At 41.7% G+C, this 27,207-nt stretch overlaps 1 protein-coding gene across 1 annotated transcript in view; it reads left to right on the top strand.

Annotated features, from left to right (window-relative positions):
- The first annotated feature begins 7,968 nt into the window (after positions 1-7,968).
- The window catches only part of Apbb1ip (amyloid beta precursor protein binding family B member 1 interacting protein), a 105,635-nt gene continuing 86,396 nt past the window's right edge, over positions 7,969-27,207 (top strand). The window contains exon 1 of the mRNA XM_051205676.1: positions 7,969-8,458. The gene's annotated coding sequence lies outside the window, so the exon portion shown is untranslated. The remainder of the gene's footprint in view (positions 8,459-27,207) is intronic.

The raw sequence follows: 27,207 nt of genomic DNA, 5'->3' as shown, positions 1-27,207 counted from the left end.
CACATTTGTCCATAGTGATGCAGATCTGTCACCACAAGAACAGCTGAAACCCACTGTGTGGACTCTTGACAGTTTCCGCCTCTAGTCTCTACTCTGCCACTGAGCAAGAAGATCAGGACATTGCCAGGAGACACATCATTCTAAAGGAAACAGAAAGTTTGGCTTAGTAAACGAATGTGTCTTCCTTTGCTATCTACCATATCCTCCTAGATAAAATTGCCTGTCTGGAGGAAAGCTCTTTAAGACATGGAGTGTTAGAAGGGAAATGGAATAGTTCATAGGGAAGCTCCTTAAGCTCAGGAAGCAAACCACTCAAAGGCTTCAGGAAGTCCTGAAACTGACAAGATTAAGTAGGCTCCTCCCCTCCCCCATACATGCAGTAAGGACGGCTGAGAAACTCTCAAACAAGCTCATCTGCCTAGAAGAGGACTGGAAGATGCAGAGACCAGCTGAACTGCCTGGAAAAGATACTGCCTACTATCATCAATAGTCACCCATGCTGGGGTGGGCTTTGGAGATGCAGCTGTCTTTGAATAATTTCTGGCACTGTAAGTAACCCTTTACTTATAGTCCTACAAGTAACTTGAAAAAAAGTTCAGTGGTTCACTATCTTGAACTTTGATGGTGTGTATACTTTGGCCTGTCATCATTTTCCTCTCTGGGATAAGGGTAAGGAGACATCTGTTCATGTGTCCCCAGGAATAGTGTCACACAACATCTTTCTAGAAAAGACTAAACTGTATGTTGAGGGAAACACTATTTAGAAATGACTTGGGTTACTACTAAGTGCCTTATGTAGATGTTCTTAACTAATCTTCAGATGACTAGCTAGCCAAATATTTAAGTAGAAATGTAATGTTCTAACATGGCTTTGCCTGATTTCTGCCTAATGACTTTCTTTTTAGTTTTCAAAATAATTCATCCCAGTAGAATGTTTAAAAAAAAAAATGGTTTTCAGTCTGAGGGCCTATACTACATTTATTTTGTCATTTATTCACACGAGAAGAAAACTAACAAAAAAGAATTATTAAAGATGAGATCTGTGGTGATACATTGTTTGTGATTTAATAAAACCACTGAGGATCAAAATGCAAAGCTAGCCATAGCCATAGAGCCAGGCAGTGGTGACACACCCCTTTAATCCTAGGACTGGGGAGTTCATGGCACCCAGGGTTACATCAGAGTGAATCAGTCTAAGAAGAAACAGCTCACACAAAAGAGACCTGAGCTCTTGGGATCCTATGCCTTTAATCCCAGCTCTACAGAGGTACACAAGGGCATTCAGTATTCAGTCTCAGAGATTTATTCTCCAGCCACACAGAGGACAGGACAACCTTTTCAGGCTGAGGCAGAAGTAAGAGCTAATGGCCAGCTGCTTTGCTTTTCTGATCTTCAGCTTGAACCCCAACATCTGTCTCTGGTTTTTATTATTTGTGTTACAGAGGGATTTTATTTTTGTTGCACACCAACATTTGGAAATGTAACTCAAAATTCTTCAGCACCTATGTAAACATATACATGTGAGCCAGTGGGATGGCTCAGCCGGGAAAGGTGTGGCTAAGCCTGTTGGCTTGAGTTTGATTTCTGGAGCTTAGAGGGTAGAAGAAGAAAAGCAACTCCCACACGTTGTCCCCTGGTCCTGCACTCTGCTCTCTGCTGCCATGCAGTACTACACTGCAAGCTAGAGACAACAAATCCAAGTGACCATGACCTTGGCTCTCTGGAATCACAAGTCAAAATAACCCTTTGATCCTGTAAATGAATTTTCTCAGGCATTTTGTCCCAGCAAAGAAACACTGACTACCACAGACCAATAAAAATATACCTAAAACAAAATGTGACTGGCTAGACTAGGCTGTGGACGACAGTGTGCATGAAGGGGACATTAGATTAGTCATTGCCAGAATTAAAGAAAATCTTTCTTCCTCCACACATACTTCCTCATGTTTGGAGACTCTTTCCTGATTTATACCACTGCTCAGTGCAGACAGCTCACTGTGAGCATTGGGGAATGCAGGGTAAGGCTTTTACAGGAAGGCAGAGAAGTTGAGTTCTCTGTCTCGTTCTATGACTCTCTTCTCTGTGTGTGATTCTCTCTCTCTCTCTCTCTCTCTCTCTCTCTCTCTCTCTCTCTCTCTCTCTCTCTCTCTCTCCCCATTTCCTCCCTGAGATGTGCTTGTGTGTTCCTATGTGAGCGCAGGAAGTATCACAGAACATTTGTAGGTCAGTGGACAACTTTGGGTTTCAATTCTCCCCTGCCATCTTGCTTGAGGCAGGATCCCTTGTTGCTCACCGCTGCCTACACCGGGCTTTCCTGTCTATGTTTCCCACATCACCGCAGGCATGCTGGGATTGTGAACATGTGTTATTGCATCCTGCTTTATGTGAGTTCTGGGGAATCTGAAATCTAGTCCTCAGGCCTGCACAGCAAGTGGTTCACCCCCTGAGCCACCCACCTCCCAACCCAAGTTCTTGTTTTTTAAACATGAAAAACTCTGAAACTGAGTTCCATGGGCAAGATGGGAAGTATTTTTGTCTATGTATGACAGAAATATGACATTAGGAACTTAATTACACAAGGGTTATTCCCTTATAGACTGTCTCAAAGAAAACAGCCTTAAGCTGTAAAACTGCTCATTTGCGGAGCTCTCAAACACCCAGGCTTCCCCTAGTCTGCTGCTCCAATATCTCCTTATATATACTCAGGGTCACCTCTTGGTGTGAGAGAGCATTAACTGGATCTACATTTCTAGCAGCAGAAAGGAGCCATTCTACTGTTCCCAAATGATCCATTCACTTAACTCTCATGGACCAAAATAATTACCATGGCCATGACAGAGTCTGGATTAGACATCCTTCTAAGTGAACACATTACTCAAGATTCTGTGTTACAGAAGAAGAAAACAATGGGTGTGAGTGATATAAAATATAGAAAAGATATCTGAAATCCTACGCAACTGAGAAGAATTCATTTTTCCCACCTCTGTTTTCAGCCTTGCATTAGATAAAGCTTGAATGAAAGAAAGAACCAAGAGAAAAGGAGCAGAAGAAGGACCTGGTAGTTTTGCCTAGCTCATTGGCTGAGACTACAGAGATTAGACTGTCACCCAGGAGGACAAGTACCCTGATTCCCATCCAGCTTCCCTGGAGGGGCAATGTCCTCCATGCTCCACATCTGGACAGTACAGTCACCTGTCTGTGTGCCCATAATGTAGCAGATAAAGTGCTGGAAGCTTTAACCTATGTGGATGTCTTGGGGAGGGGGCAGGGGACTTTGTAGCCCTGACCACAGAGATTCATTGAGAATCACACCTTGAAATTCAAATGGGAAACCATCATGTCAACATGAATCAGGGCCTAACTAAAATTCAGACAAAATTCCCTTTATATGACAATGAAAATTATCTTAGAATTGCGATAAGAAGAAAGCTGAAATAACAGAAAACTGTTAGTGGCAATGATCCTATCAAATACCATTTCATTGAATAATGTAAGAGTAGTGCCAGAAGAGAATGACAATTTTTTTTTTGTCTTAGGGAAAAACAAATTACAATTTAAAAGGAGAGAACTATTTCATATGGTTCTAATTTAAAATCCAGTGATGAATTGTTTCATCCTTTTACTGGACTCATAGGCTGTAAAACTGAACTAGAAATTGTTCATTTGGCTTTTACGATGAAGGTTTCTTTTTGTTGTTTGTTTAGTTTTGAGGCAGAGTTTCGCTAGGTAATCCAAGCTAGCTTGGACTCCTAATCCTTGTGTTTCAGTCTCCTGGATACTGGGATTACGGGTTAGTGCCATCATGCTTGGAAAGTCTTAGAACTTCTGCTTGGTCAATTGACTACACTAGGACATACTCACAGCCTTGATGGCAAATTTTAAAATTGGAAGTTTTCCTGGGTCAGAAATGGTTTATACAGAATTTTCCATCTCAAAAAGATTCCTTTTTCAATCTAAGCAAAGATTGGAATGGAAGGAAAAGAAAGAATGAAAAGCAAAGAGAGAGCGCAAGAGAAGAAAGAATGGGGCAATGGGAAGTTAGACTAAGTGAACTAAGGAGGAGTGTCCAAGGTTCGTACTAACTCTTGAAGCAGGGGTGTAGCTCAGTGGTAGGGTACGCAGTGTAAGGCCCTGAGTTTAGTCCCTGGCACTACCAAATAAATAAATAAATAGAAAAGAGGAGGAGGAAGAAGAGGAAACAAAAAGAAAATAAATTTTCACAAGCACACTGAGGTACAAATGACACACAGGAAGCTGCACATATTCCAAATGTGTGATTTGCTCAGGTCTGCTATACACACATCCACCAAAGCCATCACTGAGCACAAGTTCACCACACCTAGCCCCTCCATATCCCTTCCTGTCCCCCCATTCTTTACACAATGAGATTGAGTCTTAAGAATTGTATATGATCACATAATATCACACAATGTTTTCTATTTTATAGTATGATCCCTTTCAGCATTTTTTGAGATTTGTACATGTTCCGTGTACCAATAGCTTTTCTTCTTTGATACAGACATGTCTCCACATAGTTGTGCCAAAGACTTACCAAACTTGACCTGCTCAAAATAAATCTCATTACTTTCTGGTGACCAAAGAGTCCTCTCCAGATTTCCTCACCTTGTGACTGTCAACCATGGTAACAGGAGCATCTGCTCGGGATCCAGCTTTACCATTCCCTCCCCCTCACTATGCTCATGTCCAGTTATCATAGACTCCTGCCAACAGAGCCTGTAAATATCTTCCTGATACATCCATTTATTTGTGTTTCCGTGGCTACCAAACAAACAAAGCCATTATAATTTCTTTCTGAACGTTCTTGGAAATATTCCAGTGTCCATTCTTTTCTTCATGTTAGCAGTTCCCATATGAGTGTTTTCTTTCTAGAACACAATCCTTCAATGTGAAGCTTTGAGTCTTATTTAACAGATTTTCACTGTTCCTAGGATTTGAAGACAAATATTGGCTTGACTGACTTGAGTGGTTCCTACTGACCATTTTGTATAGACTAGCCTCTGGCCAAGTCCCAGACCACTGGTGATTCCCATCACAGTTTCTTAAACCCTGACATTCTCCCATCCCTGCACTGAGCCCATCAGCAAATCACAATTCCTGCTGTTAGGGTACTATTCAAATAAGCTACCATTGTTTTAATGTTAATATTTATTTTTCTTTTTTTAAGTTGTATTTATTATAGTGTTCTGTCTGCATGTATCCATGCAGGCCAGAAGAGGGCACCAGATCTCATTACAGATGGTTGTGAGCCATCATGTGGTTGCTGGAAATTGAACTCAAGACCTGTGGAAGACCAGCTAGTGGGTGTTTTTGTTTGTTTGTTTGTTTTGTTTTGTTTGTTTGTTTGTTTGTTTTTGTTTTTTCCCATAATTAAAACTTTATTGAAAAACTGGCACCAAAATAGGAGATCATCACTGTATACTTTATAAAATCAAACATAGTTACATTGCCTTGGTAGAGTCACTGAACTTGATAAGGCTTTCTGTGAAAAAACACAAACTCAGGAACATGTATAGATGATTAGTGTTGCTTTCTTCTAAAAGAACAGCCTTCTGTGAGCCTGGCTTTTCCTCCTGTGGGCTGGCACAGCACCGTTGAACAACCTACACAAAGGACCACTGCCTGAGCATGGCTGAAAACTGTAGTAATCTTGTAGCAACCTGGACATTACACATCCATGAAATAAGAATTTGGGCTCTGAACCAACCATTTCTTCTTATGTTTCTTCTTTTCCTCTTCCAAGGAAAGGTGTAATAGATCTCTGGCCAGAGGCATGGTGACAGCTCCGCCAGCACAGGCGATCCAGATCTCTGAGATGAGGTGCTCGCTGGCCCCAGCTAGTGTTCTTAACCACTGAGCCATCTCTCCAGCCCCTTATTTTTCTTATGTGGTAAAATCTTATGTACTTCAGGCTACTCTTGAGCTTACAACCTCCCACGTGCTGGGATTATAGACTTGAGCTGGGTCCAGCTCATTTCATATGAGTCAACCATTTCATATGAACCGTTGCCACAAACCACTAAGGGTGAAAATTAGTTTAAATCCATTCATACTCTTCTCTCTCCCTCCTCCCTCCCTCTCTTCCATCTCTCTCTTCTTCCTCCCATTCAATTGTTTTTCCAACAACTCACTGGTCTATATGATGGCTTCTAGCATAAGCCAAACCTGGTTGCTAAATCCCTTCTACTAACTGTCCATTGCAATTACAGTACAGCCCAAAGATCTCTGCAAGGACCACAAGATCCTGCTTGATCTGGCTCCTGCTCACACTTTTGTCCTCCTCATCCTCTACCACTGCAGGCCTCTTTCACACAGCCCTGACACCTTCCAAACCTTCTGTTCTTGACTCAACACATTCCACTGACCTTTTCTTGGAATGCTTTTCCAGCTTCTGAATGACTGGTCCTTACCTTATCATTGCCAAAAAAAGAACTATCTGACCATTTTTCCCCTTTCAGAAAATCACTCTCCATTCTGTTGCTTGTTTTTGCTTTCTGCTCCTTCTGAAGGCTTCCCATCTCCTTCTTATCGATCTCTATGACAACCTGCAAAGTGATACCTCATCTGGCCATCTTTTCCTCTCCAATCTCGGCTCCTTTCTGTCGTCACCCACCCACCCAAGTCATACTATTTCCTCACTGTTTTTACATAACTGAAAGCCTGTCCTAGCTCAAGATTATCAGAGGTGTCATCCCTTAGAAATAGTCTCATGTAAAACTAACATCACTGGATCTTTCCTGTCATTTAGGTCTGACTCAAGTGTCAGTTATAAGGTAGATCTTTTTCCATGACCCCAATTAGCATAGAAACCCTACCAGCACAACCATTACACTCTATCTTTTACCTTTTAATTTCTCAAAACCCCTTCCTCAGCATGTTAAATAAGTATATTGACTTGTTTTCTGCCAAGTAGAGTGTGCCATCTAGCAAAGCAGCGGTTGTTTTCAACACTGCTATTTACATTGTCCTTAGATAAGCAGTATACAGCTTCCTATTGAATCCAGGAAATTAATTTATGTGAAATAAATATATGTGTCTAATTTATGTCTTCATGTCTCTACCACATTGCCCTACAGCAGCAAGCCCTTAAAGACACAGCCATGTAGAGGAAGAGAGATTAATTCAATCACCATTTAAAATCATAACTGATTTTAGTGTCTGTACTTTCGAATCTCCCCAAACACTTTGTCTCAGAAGTGAGTACCAGTCAATCCTGTTATATAAACTATAGACAAACAAAACCAAAAAGGAACAAAAACCAGAATCCCAGCATAGTGGCACAGCCTTTAATCCCAGTATCCAGGAGGCAGAGGCAGGAGGACCTCTTGTGTGTTTGAAGCCAGCCTGATGGACATTGCAAGTTCTAGGACACCCAGTGTGACACAATGACATCCTGTCTAAAAAATAAAATAAAAAACCTCGGAGGACCAGCCCTTTTGCACCAGAGGAGTTGCCTGAGATGGCTGAGAACCGACCCCTGCTGAGCCCTTCCTCCACCTTCAACAAGGGAGATGGGGCCACTCCCCCCCCTACCCTGCGGAGCTGATCCGGGGAAGTACAGTGCAAAGGCTGGATAGAGGAAGTGCAGCACGGGCTGCAGTAAAGACTCTGAAGGCTATTGCAAAATAAGCTGGCCCCTTTACCTTCGGTGGAATTTACTGGATCAGGATTGATCCACGCGATGTGAAAAGAAAGGATACAGGAGACGGACCTTAACAGTAGCAGCGTCCTTTCACTAGAACAATGAAGGACCGTAGTGGGGGGAGGGGGGTTGGAGACTGCGCAGAAGCTCAGGGGGCTTGAAGGTTTCACAGGGCAGAAAGGGGAACTTTTGAGGTGAACGGTTCCTTCTTCACATCTGTTCCTCTAAAGTCTCAAAGTTGTAAATACAAGGGGGAGGTTGATGTGTCAGGGCCCTAACTGCCTGTAGGTGTTATCAGCCCGTGAACTCTCCTGTAGGGAGTGTCTCAGCTAGCCTGAGACTTCAGTAATTAAACCCTCAGATGAGCATCTGGGCCTTAATCTTAGTCCTTATCTTACAGAGAACACATAGACCTCCACATGGATGAGAAACGAAGCGGCTTTCCCTAACCTTAGGGAGGGAAGTGTTTCCTTCAAGGTGGGAGATAGGGGCTAGGCAAAGCGGCCCAAACTTGCCAAACTTGCGGAGGTCCAGAGGCGGGGCTTTGAGGTCGTCAGCTCCCTGGGGCTCTACAAGCACCTCAGTGCAAAGCCGCGAGTCTGCGCGGGGAGGGCAGGACTCACAGCACTTCCTCCCCGAGCCCACGTCCTCCCCTCCAGGCCGGCGCAGCCCAGGGGCCACAACCGCGCTTTTCAGCTCAGCTCAGCCCAGTGCACTTCAGAGCTTCTTGGGGCCACCTGGTGTAGCTCAGCTCAGCCCCGCGCTTCTGGGCGCAGCCCCCTCACCCCAGCCGTCAAGGTAAGCGACACCCCAACCTCGCGCGCAGCATCTCGAGGCATTCGGGCCGCCATGCTTCGTGTCCGGTGGGAGGGGACCCGAGCCGCACAGGTCCACGCATCGGCCACGTGAACCTGGGCTCCCTGTGCAACCTGGAGGCTCCAGATCGGGGCGCACCCCTGGCACTTGACCTGTGCCAGACCTGAGGTTCCCTGCTCTCTCCCCCTGCGTTCTGTCTCACTCTATTTCCTGCTTAAGAAATGCTGCCTGTCTTAGGCTTGGGACCCCTGAGCTGAGACATCCCCGGAAGCATTTTAAGGCCCTGCATCGTTAATCGCTAGTCTGAGACCTTTGAGAGTTAGTGGACTTCATTTAAAACTTTAAGAAACTATGATTCTGGAAATGATCTTTCCCTCTCAAATAGTCTCCCTTTCTTTGTGAAATGTGGTGAGGATGAGTTTGAATACCAGACACGGGTTTCCTTAGTTTGGAGTCAAGATGCAGAAAATATTTTAAATCATGAAAGATAAAATGCCCTTGTATCCCCGAGAACCCCGGCGCAGCCCTCCCACCCCCACTCACCACGTGTGCCTCTTCTTTTTCCCCACGGGAATGTATTTCACACCGTGATGAAGAGTGACATGTGCCACTCAGCATCTCGAATCAAAAAGTTTTTTTTGTGAAAAAGAATGAAAGTGGAAAGTAATGCAGAGAAGAAAGGGTGGGTGGATTTTCCAAATAAGGGGTGGGGGGTGGGCACGACAAGGACAGTGCTAGAGTTTTTAAAATCTGGGACCCCAAACTGAAACTTTAGAAAGGAAACCTTGGCCTTTAGTCCAAACCAGGAGTTTTGCCTTGTGGGCCTCACACAGAAGCTTGGTCCTTGAGAGGAATGCTGGCTAGCAAGAGAGCAGGAGATAAGGAGAGCCCTGAAATGTCCCTCCAGGTGGTGTTTCCCGTCTGCTCAAAGATCTGCGGAAATGTAAGGTCATCTTCAAACCATTAGTACTTAATTTCAGAGTGCTTACAAACACCTGTGACTTTTCTGCTACTTGGTAGATAGACTCGGGTTGTCAGGGATGGACTTAATTGCACTGTTAAACCAGACCGTACTGGATCTGAAGTAGTGAGAGTGGAGACAACAGTGCGTGAAGGGGGTTGGGGAGGGGCAGCTGGGCTGTGGAGCACATGCTGTATGAAGTCCTGTGTTCAATACCAGAGGGAGCAGGAGGGTATGCTAGCAGACTGATAGAGCTGAAACAAAACACTGTTGATGGTTTTGGTTTCTGAGAAATACCACTAAAAAGCAAAGAAATTTCTGGTCTCTGTGTGAGTTGCCAACATTCCATTCTATTGCATTTCAAAAGTCCAGAGTCACTATTTTTCAAGAAATGTAACTTTGAAATGTGTAGTTAATTACACATAATGCTTACTAGGCTCTGTAGCACCCACTGTTTTCTCTGAAGTTTTGTATTCTGAGAATGTGTACCAATTCTCCACTATAGTGTCACCTTATGTCATAGATAGATAAAAAGTTCTAGATATTTCAATATTACATGGTGAGCAATTTATACAGTTTATTGTCCTGAACATTTGTGTTTTGCTACTTTGATTTCTCATAGATTGAGGTTGTTTTTCTTTATTTATACTTATTTCTAGTCCTTTTTTTACTTCATTTTATCTATTTTGATGAGCAATCCTCTTAATGAATCTGCAGGGTTTTTTTTTTTTTTTAGAATAAATTCAGTTTGTGTTCTATAGTCTATCAAACCATAATATTACAGAACATCATGCGTGAGTGACCTTAGGAACTTTCAAAAATAGAATTAAAATAAGGCAAAAATGAAACATTTTGTTTCATTATAACATAACTGGAAGGTAATTTTATGCAGTGTTTTGGATAATTTTGTGTGTGAGAAAAATTATATATTACAGCTAAGTTGTTGCATGCCTTGTCTCTACCTTGGAGATGCTGAATAGATCTGTGTGGTAGGTCTGTATGTGGACTGAGACATGTCACATGAGGTTAGATCAAGCCTTAAGGTGTTATAATTTTTATTATTAGCTTGATTGACATTTTCAGTATGAAAATGTATCTTTTTTTTTTTTACCAATTATCTCATCCCAAATGACAAGTCTCTTAGAGTTCAAGCATCATATGACCTCAGATATAAAATAAATACTAATTTTAAAATTTAAAGGTATTTGATGGGGATACTGGTTGTACAGTGATGTTTATATGTTGAAGCATAGTTATAATTACCTGGAGACATGGCTTTCAGAGGCAATTTTGCATCTGGAAAAACAGTACATTTCTCTAGGGAAGAGAGGGAAGAAGCACTAAAGTACAACGCCACCTCCCAGTTCAAGAGCCTGCATTGTACTGCATGTAGCAGGGTAGGGCCTGAGGATAGTGCCACCACTGCATCCCCACTTGCTAGCCAAATTTTGTCACCAGAGTTAAAGTTCAAAACATGCTAGCTAAATCAGTTCCACTTCTCAGGGGCATGAGCAAAATGTCTCAAGCCCCAAGACCCAGTTGCTCATCAGTCCCAATCTAGGCAGGAGGGGAGATAAAACACCACACCAGGCTATCAGACTTCTCAGTACAGACACTGTACCTTCAGTTCAGGACTCTGTTTCCACACATATCCTGAGCGTTGACTATGAAACTGAATCACTAAGAACTGTATTATGAGACCTATTTCCTTCCTCTTATTGCAACTTGGGTTCCTTTTCAATCACCGTGTGGTGGTAGTACATAATACTTATTGTGCTTATTGAACTTATTGTTTCATTATCTAAGTTCTTGAGTCCAGAAGTTTCATATTTTAGATTCATATGGGGGTGGGGGATAGCATGTTTGCATATACATGAGATATCATGAGGATCAATTATGATCATGAAATTCATTTGTTTCATACACTTTATACACGTAGTTAGGTGGTACTTTATGCAATGAAAGAGTTTATGTATATATTTCAGTTAACAGGTATTTATCCCCTTAGGAAGGCTAAATAAATTCTGTGTTGTATGCTTATATGTTTTTAAATCTCATTTTTAATTTTTTTTTATTTATGTGCATTGGTATTTTGCCTGCATGTATATCTGTATGAGAGTATTGGGTACCCTGAAAGTAGAGTTACAGCCATGAATGTCCATGTGGGTGCTGGGAATTGAACCTGGGCTTTCTAGAAGGACAGCCAGTGCTCTTAACCTCTGCGCCATCTCTCCAGCCCCCCATGCCTGTATTTTGACTCTGAACTGTCACGTGTGTAGTCAGCTGTGGAGTTTGCTGTTTGTGACTTCATGTTCATGCTCCCAAATGTTTCAGATTTTGGAAGATATTGGATTTGAGGTTTTCAGAGTTAAGGATGCTCAACTTGTGTGGCGTACCAGACACTGAGATAGCTGAACTACAACTCAATTTGTTAATCTGTACATCTGGACTTGTAGTGTAACTCCTCTTTGTCACTGATGAATTGAAAGTGCAGAGAGGTCAAGAAATGTACATAAAGAGTAAAACGCAGAGCTGATACTTACCTGGGAAAGTTTGATAACAACACCCTACATCAAGCACCAGGGCTCAGATAAGGAAAAAGATTGTAATGAGTAAGTTTTCCCACCTGTCTGGACTCACCGCGGCACCAGCCCCAAATAACACACAGAGACGCTGTATTTAATATAATGCTGTTGGCCAGGTACTAGTTTCTTATCCACTAGCTCTGTCTTACATATTAACCCATTCCTATTAATCTAAGTATTTCCACATGGTCTCATCTTACTTGAGAGTGCGGTTGGTGTTCTGCTCTCTCCATTCTCTCAATGTTGACCCCTCCTTACTACTACCTCGAATCCTCCTTGTCTCGTAGTCCTGCCTATCTTGCTTTCCTATTGGCCAACAGTGCTTTATTCATTAACCAGTATGAGAAACATATTAACAGAATGACATCTCCCATCAAAAGATGAGTCCTCACTGAGCTTATAGCCTTGACGTGGGGAGAAGACCAGACAGAGATAATTCTACATGTGACTAAAGTTGTGTTCTGTGTGACCACATAGCAGGTCCCTACAGTAGACCAGAGCGAGGTAGGAGGATGAATAAAAGACAGCCAGACAGAACAAACAAACAATGACAAAGTTGCTTTGTTATTGATGGAAGACAAGAGAGATATCATCTTCAGCTTTAAAGTTATTACCTTTATCTTTTGAAAAGTAACTCCTTCCTAATTGCATTTTCATTCTTATCTTTATTTTATCCAAATTCCTCATGGTGGCCTTCTGGCTTGACTAAATCAACAAAGTAGTAAGTCTAATCTTTTCTCTAACTCTATTGGAAGTCTTATATCTCAGACTCATCAGAGATATGTCTGTCTGCTGGGAAGGAGATAAGTGTTTAATTACTTGGGAATTATGTTCTCACACTGTGGCTAGAAGATTTATGCCCAGGTAATGACATCCTGTTAGACTAAAGAGAAATAAAAGTAACACCAGAAGTAAGCTGTGACTGGATATTTTCCATTTGTTTTTATTATGAAATTTTTATTATGAAAATTTTCATGTATACGAAAGATGATTAAATATTCACATATGCATATATTATATATAATGGTGTATGTGTATATATGTAATGGATATGAATAATAGTATATTATTCTGTTACTCTCCTCAACACCTTATTACTTGAGGTATCCTGTCTCTTAGGTCCAAATATGCCAGCTTATCTAGAGCTGCCTAAGCCTTTCCCTTTCACATCAGGCCCTATCAATTTCCCCTGGCCATATGTCCCATTTAGGGCTACTATTGCTGTCATGAAAAACCATGAGTAAAGCAACGTAAGGAAGAATGGGTTTATTTGGCTCACAGTTCATCATCAAAGGAGGTCAGCACAGGATCTCAAGCAGGGCAGTAACTGGAGGCAGGAGCTGATACAGAGGCCATAGAGGAATGCTGCTTACTGGCTTGCTCCTCATGGCTTGCTTAGCCTGTTTTATTATAATAGAACATAGAACCACCAGCTTAAGGATGGCCCCACTCACAGTGCACTAATAACAAAAAAAATGTCTTACAGGCTTTCCTACAGCCTGATCTTATGGAAGCATTTTCTTAATAGAGGTTCCCTCCTCTCAAATTACTATAGCTTATGTCAAGTTGACATAAACCTATCCCCTTGAACTATCTCATACCAGCCACCAAGAGGTTGATATGATGCCTGTTAGGTCTTTTCAACTTGTTATGAATCTGGAAGCCCAACTTCATCCTCATTGAACTCCTATATGAGGCTGCTAGAGGCTCTTCAGAAGAGCCTCTCCTTGTTCTCTCCTCAAATTCCATCAAGCACTCAAACAGGCCTTAGCTAAAGCATCCATCTTATCACTACCCAATCCTTCCAAGCCCGTCGTACATGCTCATCAGGGCCAGGTTCTGCCAATGAGCAAGAGATACCTACAATCCTGTGGCATATCTTTCTAAACAACTAGATCTTGTTACAAAGGGATGGCCACCCAGTCTACACATCTTGACTGTTGCTGCCCTCATCATTCCAGAAACTAGCAAAATTTCTTCACATGATCTATTAACTACGTATCCATATCTTTTGAGCACATATCTCAGACACCAAGCTTTCCTCACTTTATCATCCTCCTAGGTCCAAGCCTTCCATGCCTAGCTTCTTGACTCTATCCTTGAACCCTGCCCTACCCTCATCTCTGCCACTGTCCTTCCAACCCATACTGCCACTGTGCCTCAACTACCCCCACATTTACACACAGATACTGTCTTTCTCTCATCCCTCCCTGCACATTACAGTTATCCCACTCACAGACCACCCCCAACCCCAGAATGGTTTCTATATAGGAGCTCCCCAAATCACCTCCTATGCCCCCAGTTATGCCATCATCCAGGGCCTCCCTAACTCCCACAACATGCACCCTCATCAAAGCAAAACCTCTAACCCATTTCCCAACAAACTAAATTAATTCACTATTCCTAAATGCACCCTAACATTGGCTAAAGATCTTTCTGTTAAGATATAGTCAGAATCAAAATATGCATATGACATAATTCACTTGCATACTCTAATTTGGAGGGAAGGAGGCTTCTTCATCCAAAGGGGGACCCCAATCATCAATGCCTTCCTTGCTCAGGACCCTTGAATGTTGCCCTGTTTTTCTTCCAAAACAGCAATAACCTATGAAAAAGACTAATAGTGCATAACAATAGTACTTTCTCTCTCTCTGAACAATATATACTGATAAACCAGCCCAAGAAATAGCTCACACACCCAGACCTTCATCCACCCTCTCGCTCTCTTTTTGCCTATCATCGTCCCCAACTCCTACCCTGCCACCCATGTTCTTTCAGACATACACCCCTTGTTTCATCCTGAGATTGACAGCTCCATAAAGCCTTGGCAAAACCTTGTGATATTTGCCCCTAAAAACAGTACCCCAACATCAAACCTCCTCAGTTTCCCTCTCACCAAATTCCAGGCTCACTGCCAGCCCATGAACTGGCAGATAGCCTTCTCCCATATGGCCCCTATCAAGAAATAGAGAAATCCCTTAATTATCATTGATACCTTCTTTGTATGGTTGAAGCATTTCCTACTACAATAAAAGAGTGCCCAGATATTAATTACAAAACGTATTCCCTGATTTGGCATGCCATCCTCGCTATAATCAGATAACAATTCAGAATCCACATCCTCTAGCTCCCAAAATGTTTCAAATTACTTAAAAGTCCTCTAAAATTTCACATTCTCTATCACCCTAGTCTTCTGTCAAGGTTGAAAGGAGAAAATGTACTATAAAAGAAAACTTATAAAACTTACCCTAGAATTAAAATGGGGTTGAGCTAAAGTCCTGCCTCTGACATTGCTCAATTTGAGATCCTTACCCAAAACCAAACCAAAACAAAACAAAACAAAAACCCAAAACCAAAATAACAGTCCTTTTAAACTCATGCAAGGGAGACCTGTGATCCATCTGCCCCCCTGCCCCCTGCCCCCCAGACTCTCCCCTAAGACACTTTTGCTCCTTTCTTTCCTGTCAAACAGTGTCCTTCCATTCCTCAGGACAGAACTTTGGAATCAGACTAACAAGTCCCTACCTCTTCTGCATCCCAATGCCCTTCTCCTAGAGAGAGAAGATGCAGTCAATACTTGATCTTGTCCATCATTCCTTACAGTGGGTGTGAAGTATAAGAGAAGTAAACACCAAGAGTGTCCTTGAAACATTTTGGCCTAAATGATTGGAATGTGAGTTGCCATCAGCTGTGGTGGGCAATAAGGGAAAAGGTGACCCAAATATCGTTTGGGGGATGAACATGAAGGACCAAGTGGTAACCATAATACACCTGCTTGTCAAATACAAAGCTAAGGAAATACTGTTTATTATTCCCATTCCAAATTAAAAATGATAATTAAAGAGCCTCTGAAATGTATATAAGATTATACCATTTAAGAAATGGGACATAAGACAAGACTTTTGGGAATCCCAAACACTTAAACCATCCTAATCTAGCAAATTTAAGAATACTGGTAAACTGTTTTCCACTTCTGGGATAGTCAAGACAACCCAAATTATCTTTAACAAGTGTGAAAGGAAGGCATTAACATGGAAGATCCCTGTATTCATACATACACTGTCAGTCAGTAATACAGACACTGTGCTGTGTAGGGCTTCTACAACTGCTGCATGGCAATATGGTTCCCTGGAAGGCAGGATGAGGCCTTTCCCCAACACAGAGATTTTTGTGCCCAGAGGTGAGTTTCTGTTTTCAAAATCTAAAGCCAGATTTGGAATAAAAGGATTCATTCTCCCTATGCAGTTAGATTTCAAATCAAGGATCCCCTAGAAGCTACTAAAAATATCAGGGATAAATAAAGGCAAGGTATTTAAAAGCTGAAAGTCAGGAAGTAGTTTTGTTAGTGGAGTCTAAGATAACTCACATTTTACTTAGCTTGGTATCAGGTATCAAGGTGTGTAATTGTAATGTGATAAGACTGGTGAAATGCTGATACAAAGCCATTGGCCACATTGACATTGACCGGGTTCTTAGCCTGTGGGTGGGTCATGACCTCTCAGGGATCCAATGACCCTTTCACAGAGGTTGCTGTGGTCTCCACAGCAAAACATGTAGTCTTTGATTCTTAGATTGTCATCTCAAAAGGACAAATTGTGTGGACGGGACAGGATGAGATTCCACAGAGTTACTCACATATTTCACGTATTTTCACGACTGCTTTTCTGACTGAGTTTATCTATGACAACTGTGTTTGTGCTGTTAACAGACCACTTATCTAGATGTTAACAGTCACAGCTGGCAGTTAAGTCAAGGAACCAGCTAAGCGTGGAGTACAGTGTTGTTTTCATCTTAGGATAGTGACTTCCTTGGGAAGGACTGGACCACCTTTACCATCTTTTTTATTATTAACTTCTATTTAAATTAAAAACAATCTTATTTTACATACCAATCCCAGTTCCCTCTCCCTCCTACCCTTCCAATCCCCCCAACAACACCTCCCCCCCCCCCCAGATCCCATCCCCTATTCACTCCCCAGGAAGAGTGAATCCTCTGATGGGGGAATCATCAAAGTTTGTCACATCATTTGGGGCAGGACCTAGGCCCTCCCCTGTGTATCTAGGCTGAGAGAGTATCCCTCCATAGGGAATGAGCTCCCAAAGCACATTCATTCATGCACTAGGGATAAAAACTGGTTCCACTGCCAGAGGCCCCAAAGACTGTCCAAACCTCCAAATGACACCCACATTCAGGGGTCCTGCTTCGGTCCTATGCTGATTCCCCAGCTATCAGACTGGGGTCTGTGAGCTCCCCCTTGTTCAGGTCAGCTGATTCTGTGGGTTTCTCCAGCCTGGTCTTGACCCCTTTTCTCATCACTCCTCCCTCTCTGCAACTGGATTCCAGGAGTTCGCATAGCCCCGTAGTTTATTGCTCTCTTGATTCAGTTCCATAAACAATGCCAGTTAGCAAGCTGAGACTTATTTTTCTTCATGTGCTTAGGATCTTGTGGCTTTTATTTCTCTTATTGTAAACAACAAGCAGAAATGAAGTCGTGTAGGCTGTGATGGTAAAGGAAGCTCAGTGTAGTGACAACTGGACAAACAGGTGGAAATCCCAAGTGATCATATCCACAAAGTCAGTGTATGGAGCTGGGACTGGTACCCAACATAGTTAGATGAAATTTTCTTCAATGAAATATAGTTGAAACTTTGATCTTTCTCCCTATTTCAGTTTTTTTTTTTGTTCTGTTTGGTTTGGTCTGATTTGGTTTTGGTTTTGTGAGGCAGTGTTTCTCTGCATTGCCTTGGCTATCTTGGAACTCACAGAGATTCCCCTACCTCTGCCTCCTGAGTGCTGGGATTAAAGGCATGCACCATCACCTCCTGGCTTTATTTCAACTCTTTTTATCTATTGAGGGCCAACCAGTGGGAAAGGTATAGATATGGTCCCTCAAGCCCAAAAGACTCCAGTGGGAAGATATGGCCTACAAATAAACACATGACAATGTAGAATGTGCACTGATAGTTGCAAAACTCATACAGTAAAGACAATAATGATGGAGGAGGCAGTGTGTGTTGATGGCCTAGGTGTGTTTTGAAGGATAAAGATATGTCCAGGTGGCCCAGTGGAAGGAGGTTGCCTCAGACATAAAGCACAGTGTCACAGATCTGGGTCATAAAATGTAGTGGGGAAGGAAATTGAGCAGCTATGAGTAATATTCAGACCATACTCATGTGATGTGTCTTCATGTCCAACCATATTTGAGTCAAAGGCTGAGGTAATCCTGACCACTCTAGGCCAGAACTACCCATAAAATGGAATGTACACCACACATTCTAGAAACTTTGAATTTCCTAGAAGCCATAAAAAATTAACAAACATAACTGTTATTTGATGAAAAAATCCAAAAATATCATCTAACGGATGTTAATTACTTAAAAGTATAGCAAATTTAGGCAAGAGTAAAATTATTAGTGCTTGACTTCTTTTTCAAAGTTTCCCAGCTCCATTGGGGTTTTGTGTGTATAGCACTTCTGGGCTCATCCACAGCTCAAGTGCTAAGTAGTAGGGCCTGTGTCTGTGGAACTGGACAGAGCAATTTGAGATAAATGCAGGGGAATGCAGGTATTTGGGTGAATTCTGAAGTCACTAAAGGAAAGGGAAGGAAAGAGTGGTTTATCCCTAGCACCTGATTTGAATTTATACTTAAATCCCAAGTGGTTTTGTTGTTGTTGTTGTTTGTGGTTTTGTTTGTTTATTTCCTTTTTTCAAGACAGGGTTTCTCTACATAGCCTTGGCTATCCTGAAACAATTCTGTCAACCAAGCTAGGCTCAAACTCAGATCCACCAGCCTCTGCCTCCAAGTGTTGAAATTAAAGGTATGCACCCCGTTTTAAATCCTAAGTGTTCTGTTAGCACTCTAGCAGCAAAAACAACCTCAAATTTATTTTCTTTTCATGCTTCCTCTCCACCCTTTTCTTCCATACCTTACATTTTATGTGTTCTGCCTAAAGGTAGCAGGGACAGAAAAATAACTAGAAATAAACAACAAAGCATGTTGCCCTAAAACCCACATCCTGCCAAATATGATCTGTTGCCCTGGGCAACACTGGTTGTCAACTTTTATTTTGTTTTCATTTTGGTTCACCTACTAGCTCACAAGCATAACACTTTGTCATCAGCAGCAATTTACTTGCAGTGACTCTCCACCCTGACAATGCACACCCCTCTCAGGAGAGGACATAGTCAGAACATTTGGGGTACAGAGCTGGAGAGCTAGAGTATAGCTTGAAAAGTGTTAGAGAGCAGACAGTCCGGTCCTCTCCGTTCTGATAATGTAACGTCTGTCCTAGAAACTGTATGTACAAATGCTTGGTCCTATCAGAAAGTATGGCTATATGAAATGTGCTGATAACCTGTTTCTACTGGTTATTTTGAAAGGAAAACATAATGATAAAAAAAACAAAGAGTCCTTGGCATGAAACTGTTAGCATTTGAATCTGACGTGTTCCTCCAAGATCCTGCATTGAATGCTGCCCCCTCCCCAAGCCTGTTGTGTTAACTTGGGACCTGCAGTGCCTTTAGGAAGCAGAGCCTAGCTGGAGGAAAGAAAGTGCAGAACTGGGCCTTTGAAGGTTATGCCACCCTGGCCCCACGCTGGTTGTCAAATGTCCTTATCCAGATTCATTCAGATGCCTAAAAACTGGCAACATCCTTTTGGAAATGGTGCAGGCAGAGTAAGGAGAAGTAACAGGTAAAGTCAGATGAAGATGGTGTTTAAACCTGCTTAGGTGCTGACGGGGCAGGGCAGAGCTTTGAAGATTCCCCAGAAGTGCTCAGCAGAGATACTCGGGCCAGCATCTGACTTGTTTGAAATCTTCGGAACAAAACAAAATGAGAATAAACTCCCCCTAGAACTTCCCTCAAAATAAATCAAGTATCTCCCCAGTATGTGTTCATATTTGAAATAAACCTTTATTTTGCAGGTTCCTGCCAGTCAAAGGGGGTGAGGTAGAAGCCAAGAGCACACAACCTTTCTGTCCTTTTATTTGACTCTCCTTGTGTAGCAGTGGCACTGTGCAAAGGCAGTGAACACTAGTATAGCCCATGGGAGACAGGGTTCAGGATGCCACTGAACATCAAAATCCATGGCTGTCCAGGTGTCCCGTATAAAACGGTGCAGTGTTTACACAGAACCCAGACAGGTTTTCACATGTGTCTTGGATCATCTCTAGGTTACTTAACATCTCTACTATAGCATAAGTGTTATAGAAATAGCTGTCACAGTATAGTATTTAGAGAATAGGAACGAAAAAGAAGTCTGTATTACGTGGCTGTAGTGCACACAAGTGTAATCTTTTTTTTTTTTTTTTTTTGTCAGAAGCTGAGGCAGGAGGATGGAGACTTAGAAACAGTCTAAGCTATATAGTAGCAAGATCCAATCTCAAATCAAAGAGGGGAAATGTGGAGGAGGGGAGGGAAGAAAGAGTCTGTACATGTTAAACAGTTTAATAGTTATTCATTTGGGGCAGTTTCTAACTTGTCTACTCTGTATTATGATTATAACCACTCTTACCCACTCCTGCTGGCATCCTTCTTCCCAGATAGCTGCCCCTTGGTTTCATGTCTTCTGCAAGTGGTCAGAGCTTCTGTGTGTTCATGATGCAAAGGCATGTCATATCCAGGAGACAAGTTATAGTGCTCTTCCCCTTCCTCCGGGTCTTATAGTCTGTCCACTGCTCCCCAGGCCTAAAAGTGAGTGATATGGATGTTCCATTTTAAGGTTGAGAATCCCTTATTCTCAGCACCTGGTTGGGTTATAAGCCAGTGAGGCTTCTGTGATTAAGGCTAAGATTGTGCTAGTCTATGGCTAGAAACATTAATATTTAGGAAGTCATTTAACAACATGTCTATTTAGTAAAGCATCAATTGTAGTCTCCCTGTGACCTCTTTGGCCATCAGCGTTTGACTGCCATTACAGTTACCTCTCATGGAAGTGGGCCTTAGATTCATTCTGGAAGCAGTGGGTTACCCCCAGGACAGTCATGCCATTGTTACAACACTGGGCTTGTCTATAAAACCGTATAGTAGCACACCAGGCCCACTGTTGGTTAAATTGTTGATGATTCTCCTCTTCCAACACCCTGCCTAACACCTTCCAGCACTAGGCAATTTCTCATTAACACAGGAAGCCTCCAGTTTGGTTCTAGTTGATTTCACTACAGATGCATTTTCCCAAGCTTGGTGAATTCTTCAAATAGTGATCCAACCAATGAGGATGGTCACCTATAGCTGCGAAGTTATTTCCTGAGACACGAGTGTGTGGGGAGTGCTAACGAGCTGGACAAGGCTATCGTGAAGTAAAGTGAACTACAGAACAGCCATTTCTAAGGAAAGAGATTTGTTAAGAAATGAGAATGGGGGCTCATTTTAAACAATCTTTCCCACATGCAATGTTAAACTACTTTGGCAGGTACAAAGAAATCAGGCTGCAAACTAGCTACTCACCTTCTTAGAATTTGTGGATTGAAGCATTGTTCTCTACCAAAAATGGGAACTCAGTGATTTTCTTATAATAATTAATCTGACGTATCTTAGTAGCTTCTTTGATTATGTAACCATTTTCTACTACTTTGGCCACTTTGATACCCACAACCACATCTGTGGTTAAGTTCAGCTACTTCAAAAGCCCTATTCTATTTTCTATTCTCTTGTTATATATCTTTAAATCCCCTTTCACGACCTATGGAGTAAACAAGTAATGAAAATGCTAACTCATGAATCTTCCTGACGATTTCCAATTGTAAAGTGAAAGGCTGGGCTGCGTTAAGCTGCACCAATTTTGCAGCTCTTACTCTTTGACAGAAGGTACATGAAGTCAGAGTTGTCCATAAAGTGAAGAATTTGTGAAACACACAGTGTCCCACGGGGACATCAATGATGCATTTCCATTGCAGAAATTTCAAAATAGTATGATGGGGGCAGTGAGGTGGCTCAGTGGGTAAAAGTACCACCTGCCTCTAAACCTGACAGCCTGAATTTGATGCATAGTAGAAGAAAACTGACTCCTACAAGCTTTCTTCTGATCTATACACATACACACAAAATAAATACATAATGTAATTAAAATAAAAAACAACAAGCTTTTAAAAAATTTCTTTGATTATATAAAATAAATTCCTGAAAAAAAATAAATGATGGATGCTTAATCCTACTTTAAATCCATCCTAAAGTAGTATCCAGGCTTGCACTGTTATCTAAAATAGTCACTGTTTCCATTCCCAAAAGAGAAGTGTGTTCGTCTATGGTCATCCAGCAGCTAGGTGAATTGACTGAGTGCAAGGCAAATGACAAATGCTTAGGTAAAGGCCCAAGACTCTGCCTGAGGTCCCATCTTCCATGATATGAAAGATGGATGCACTATCAGTAGTATTTGGCCTGGACAAATGAATATGGTCACAGAGGTCGGAGCACAGCAGCCACTGATTTCCTGTTCTTGCTGCTCACACTTCGTGTTTGGGGAGGCAGTGTGGACGGCCACTGTGAACATGAACTGTAGAGCCAGCCTAGGGCATAGGCAAGTTCCACATTTCATTTGTGGCCTCATTCAGATTGATTTATCTGAAATTCTAAAGAACTGGAATCATGTTGTTCCTTGTAGGATTGTTTTAGAAGTCTAGTGACATGCTGTGGCCTGGCAAGCATTGCTCTGGCAGGCTTTGCCCTTCTTTCCCATTCCCTCTGCCTTACTAAAGCCATTGGATTTCATACCTAAAGCTGGACCCCAAGGTCTTTCCCCTTATTTGGTCACTTCCTCCTACTGAGGCTGACCACCAAGGTTCAGTTACCACATATTGATAATTAACATGCCCAATTATACCTAAACACCTCATCCTAACTTGGGATTTCCCCTTGTACCTTATAAATTTCCATTTTCCTATGGGCCTCCCTATCCAAAGGCAGTCCTTTGTCCCCTTGGGCTAAATACCCTTGTCCCTTTCACCTTCTTTTTCCCTTTCCCTTTTCCCTTGTCCTCTGTCTTTGTCTCTTATTTCCTGCCCTCTGTCCCTCTGGGCAAGTAAATCTCCTTTGTCCTGAGAACTTGGCCTTGGGGGTCCTGAGCTGATACTTTTCCTTTCAAGTTTGTCTGACCTGCAATAAGTGTTCCATATGAATGATTCCTACCATTACTAACATAGGTGCTGGTATAGATTAAAACAAACATATTTTAAGCATTAAGTGACATTGGTGGCACTATGTCTACCATTAATGGAATAGAGGTATAAGATTTGTTCTTGTATCCTAACAAAGAGCATATGGGAGAAGCAATAGAGATGGCACCACATCCATTAAAAACACTTACTACTCTTGTAGTGGACCTAGGTTCTGTTTCCAGCACCCACACAGTGACTCAACACACTGTAACTCTTGTTGCAAGGATCCAATGTCCTTTTCTGGTCACTCCTACACACACACACACACACACACACACACACACACACACACACACACACTCACACGGTGCAAATGGATCCACACAGGCTGACATTTATACATATAAATAAAAGTAAATCTTAAAAAAAAAAAAAAAAAGGAAGATAGAGAACATACAGGATCGGGTAGACCATTGGAATGTACCCAAGGATGTTGGCATTGGCTTATGCCAAACATAGGACTTCAATGAGTGAAGACAAAAAAAAAAAAAAAAAAACAGAAAAACACTGCAGAGGTGATGTGAATGACATGCTTGCACATGTGGGAACATTTGATAGAGCATAGTTGACCTCTCAGGGGCCACATGAGCAACACAGACAGCACTCAGTGGGTTATTTATTCTCACACACATACACACACACACACACACAGGGAGGGAGGGAGGGAGGGAGGAAGAGAGAGAGAGAGAGAGAGAGAGAGAGAGAATGAAGTTGTGAGGGAATAGAGAGATGGGGATAAATGCAATCAAAATGCATATATGCACATATGAAATTCTCAAAGAATTAATGAAAATACATTTAAAAGACAAATGGTCTATCAAGGGAAAAACAAATAAGTTACACCATTTTCACTTTCAATAGTTTTAAATACCTGCAGGTAACTATAATCTGGAAACATTAGAGATTTTCAAAAATAACTCATAAATGCTAAATTTCTTACAGTGGTGAGTAACAATGCTAAAAATCTCACACTGTCCTGCCAGTATGCCATCGTCTCTTTGTGAAGGGTATTCACACTATATATACTACCCATCCATTATCCACTTAGCTATGGTCTAGGTTATCAGATGAAACCTTATGTTCAAGTGGCCTCTATTTGATAAACGTTTCTAAGTCCAAGAGTAACAATGCTGGCAGTTTTGTTATAGTGTAGTTTATAATTGTTCTGTTTTAGTATTATTTATCATTGCTGTTATCCATCTGTGCTGAATTTTATCAATTAAAATGTCAGGAGTATGAAAAGGGATCTGCTGGCCACAGTCTCAGGTATCCATTGCAGATCTTAGAATGTACATCCTTTGGACATTTTCCTGCCAGCAGAGCTCTAGTGGGAGGAGGAAGATGGGGTGGATTTTGAACACTGTATTGAGGATGAGTTCATCCTAGGCTTTCTCTGAGCATCTCTCTAGCCATCTGGAGAGATAAGAGTTTGGCTGATGTGGGTTAGGACAGACCTGCCCTGTCAGACTCATATGCCTGGACCCGAAGCACTGGTCCCTCCACTCCTCTATCCTTTCTCCATCAGTTCTAAGGTTGGTGTGCATTTGAAGGATCTGATTCTTGCCCCCTTCTGACCTTTGGTGTTCAAATATCCTACTGACCTGGCCTATGGGACTGGGGTACATTAAATATTTCTATCATATCAGAGAATGGCCTCAAGGGACAGTTGTCCCTAGAATGCTGATCTTGGAGAACCAAGCAATGTCTCTATGATTTGATAGCACATGATGAAGTCACAAAAGAATAATTTCATTTGGGGATGGAACCTCTGCTGCAGCGTTTCATTCATACTGCTCAGGAATCAGTTGAGATGATGAGCTCAGTGCTGCAGGATATCAAAGAAACATTACGAACAGGCAAATGAAGAGATGCAGAGAAAACCAATCTCTTGCTTAACTAACTGAAGTGAAAATATTGGCCATATATTTAAGTACTATGAGTGTGTTATCCAAAAGAAATGCCTGCATTGATATTTTCTATTTAAAGCAGAAAGTTGCATTTAAGTTTTGTAAAATACATGAAATACTAGAAAATACATGAAACTCTAGAATGTTATTACTTTACTTTCTCTTATTTGTTGATTCTACAATCAGCTGTTTGGAAACTCAGGGGTTTTATTGTTGTTGCTGCTGCTGCTATTTCCAGTGCTAGGAGTTAAACTCGGAGCCTTGTACACCTTGGGGATTCTGTGGGGGGGGGGTGTGGGTGCACGCGCATGTGTGTGTATATTCCTCTGTATGTATGTGTACCTGTGTGTTCCTGTGTGTTTCTGTGTGTTCCTGTGTAGTGTGTGTGTGTGTGTGTGTGTGTGTGTGTGTGTGTGTGTGTGTGTATTCTTTCATGTGTGTTTAAGGCAGAGGTTAGTGATTAGGACAGGTTAAGCAGCAGTGTTCCTATGAACGGCTCAGTCTAAACTAGTTTTAGTCATGTCTAGTTCTCTAAGTATGAATGATAAATCTACCCGAAGTTCCTGGATTGTAGTTCTGTCATAATCTACTGTTATGATTTCTACTGATCACATATAATGGCTCACTAATACAAATACTTGCACAAATCATTCAATAAGTATCTTTATTGAATGTCTATAGGGAACAGTAAGTTATCACATTGTAGAAAGAGTTAAAGGAGGATCAAAAGGCTCATCCTGGATTGCATAGTGATTCCCAGGCTAGCCTGTGCTACAGAGATCTGTCTTTTAAAAAACATCCACATCTGCTTTAAGTAGCATCCACTAAAAATTAAGACATATTTTATATTAAAAACTAACTTAAAATTGATTATTTGACTAGGCAAATGTGCTAAAATTACCAAAAACTATAAAACCCTTAGTGAAAAAACTGGGATTAGATTGTCATGACCTTGAATGAAGCCTTCCTTGGGGAGTCAACAAAGTCTGGCATGCCAAGTGGAGGGAAGACAAAGCCCCCCCCCCCATGTATCAAGGCTCAGCAAGGCATCCCACCACAGGGAATGGGTTCCAAAAAGCTAGTTCACAAACAGGGGATAGGTCCTGGTCCCACTGCCAGGGACCCCTCCAACAGATCAACCCACATAACTCTCACCCACATTCAGAGGACCTCGTTCGGTCCCATGTAGGTTCCGTAGCTGTCAGTTCAGAGTCTATGAGCTCCTACTAGCTCGGGTCAGCTGTCTCTGTAAATACAACAAAAGAGAAATTCGTAATTTGGTCTCCAATCAAATTGAAACCTTTTGTGCTACAGAGCCTTCAAGAAAGCAAGTAGCTTTCTTGAAAATGAAGAATGCAAGAAAACAGGTCATATCTCTAAGAAGGACTGCTGGCCAAAATACTTAAAGAATTCCTGTAATATAAAAATTAAAAGATAATCTACCTTAAAATTGGACAAAAGGTGTTGATATTTCTCCAAAGAAAACATAGAAATGCCAATTTAAGTATATGCCAATATGTTCAACATCATAAGAGAAATGCAGAGCAAAAGCAATGAAAGACTTCATACCCATGAAGACATCTGTAATCAAAAGACAGGAGGCAACATCAGATGTTGATGAGGCTGTGGAGAAACAGGAATCAACCTCAATATCTCTTAACTGGTGAAAAAAGAAATGTGGTTCTTATCCATATTTTAGATTGGGTGAACTTTGAATATGTTGTGCTGAGTTAAAGAAGACAGATACAAAAGAGCAAACACTGTATGATCCCACTTGTATGAAACGTCCAGAACACACATATTTAGAGAAAGTATCTGGGTGGCTGCTAAGGACTGGAATGAGGTGGGGTGAGTGGGGACAGCCTCTTTCAAATGAGAAGAAAGCATTCCAAAATTAGATTGCGGTAGTAGTTGCACAACTTGCAACTTTGCAAAAGCCATTGATTTATACACTCTTCATAGATTAATTTTCTTTTTTCAACTGCATTCAAGGAGCCTCTGAGAAGATGCAAAGCATCAGAACCCAACTGCTGTGCTCTGGATTCAGGATATTAAAAGAGCTAGCTGGAGAATGATTTTTTTTATGATGGTTATTAATGGTTGGTTTTACGGAGAGAGCAGGATG

This window comes from Phodopus roborovskii, unplaced genomic scaffold (assembly GCF_943737965.1).
Source record: "Phodopus roborovskii unplaced genomic scaffold, PHOROB, whole genome shotgun sequence".
Classification (NCBI taxonomy): domain Eukaryota; kingdom Metazoa; phylum Chordata; class Mammalia; order Rodentia; family Cricetidae; genus Phodopus; species Phodopus roborovskii.
Note: the sequence above shows the minus strand (reverse complement) of the source record. Positions and strands in the feature narration are given on the sequence as shown.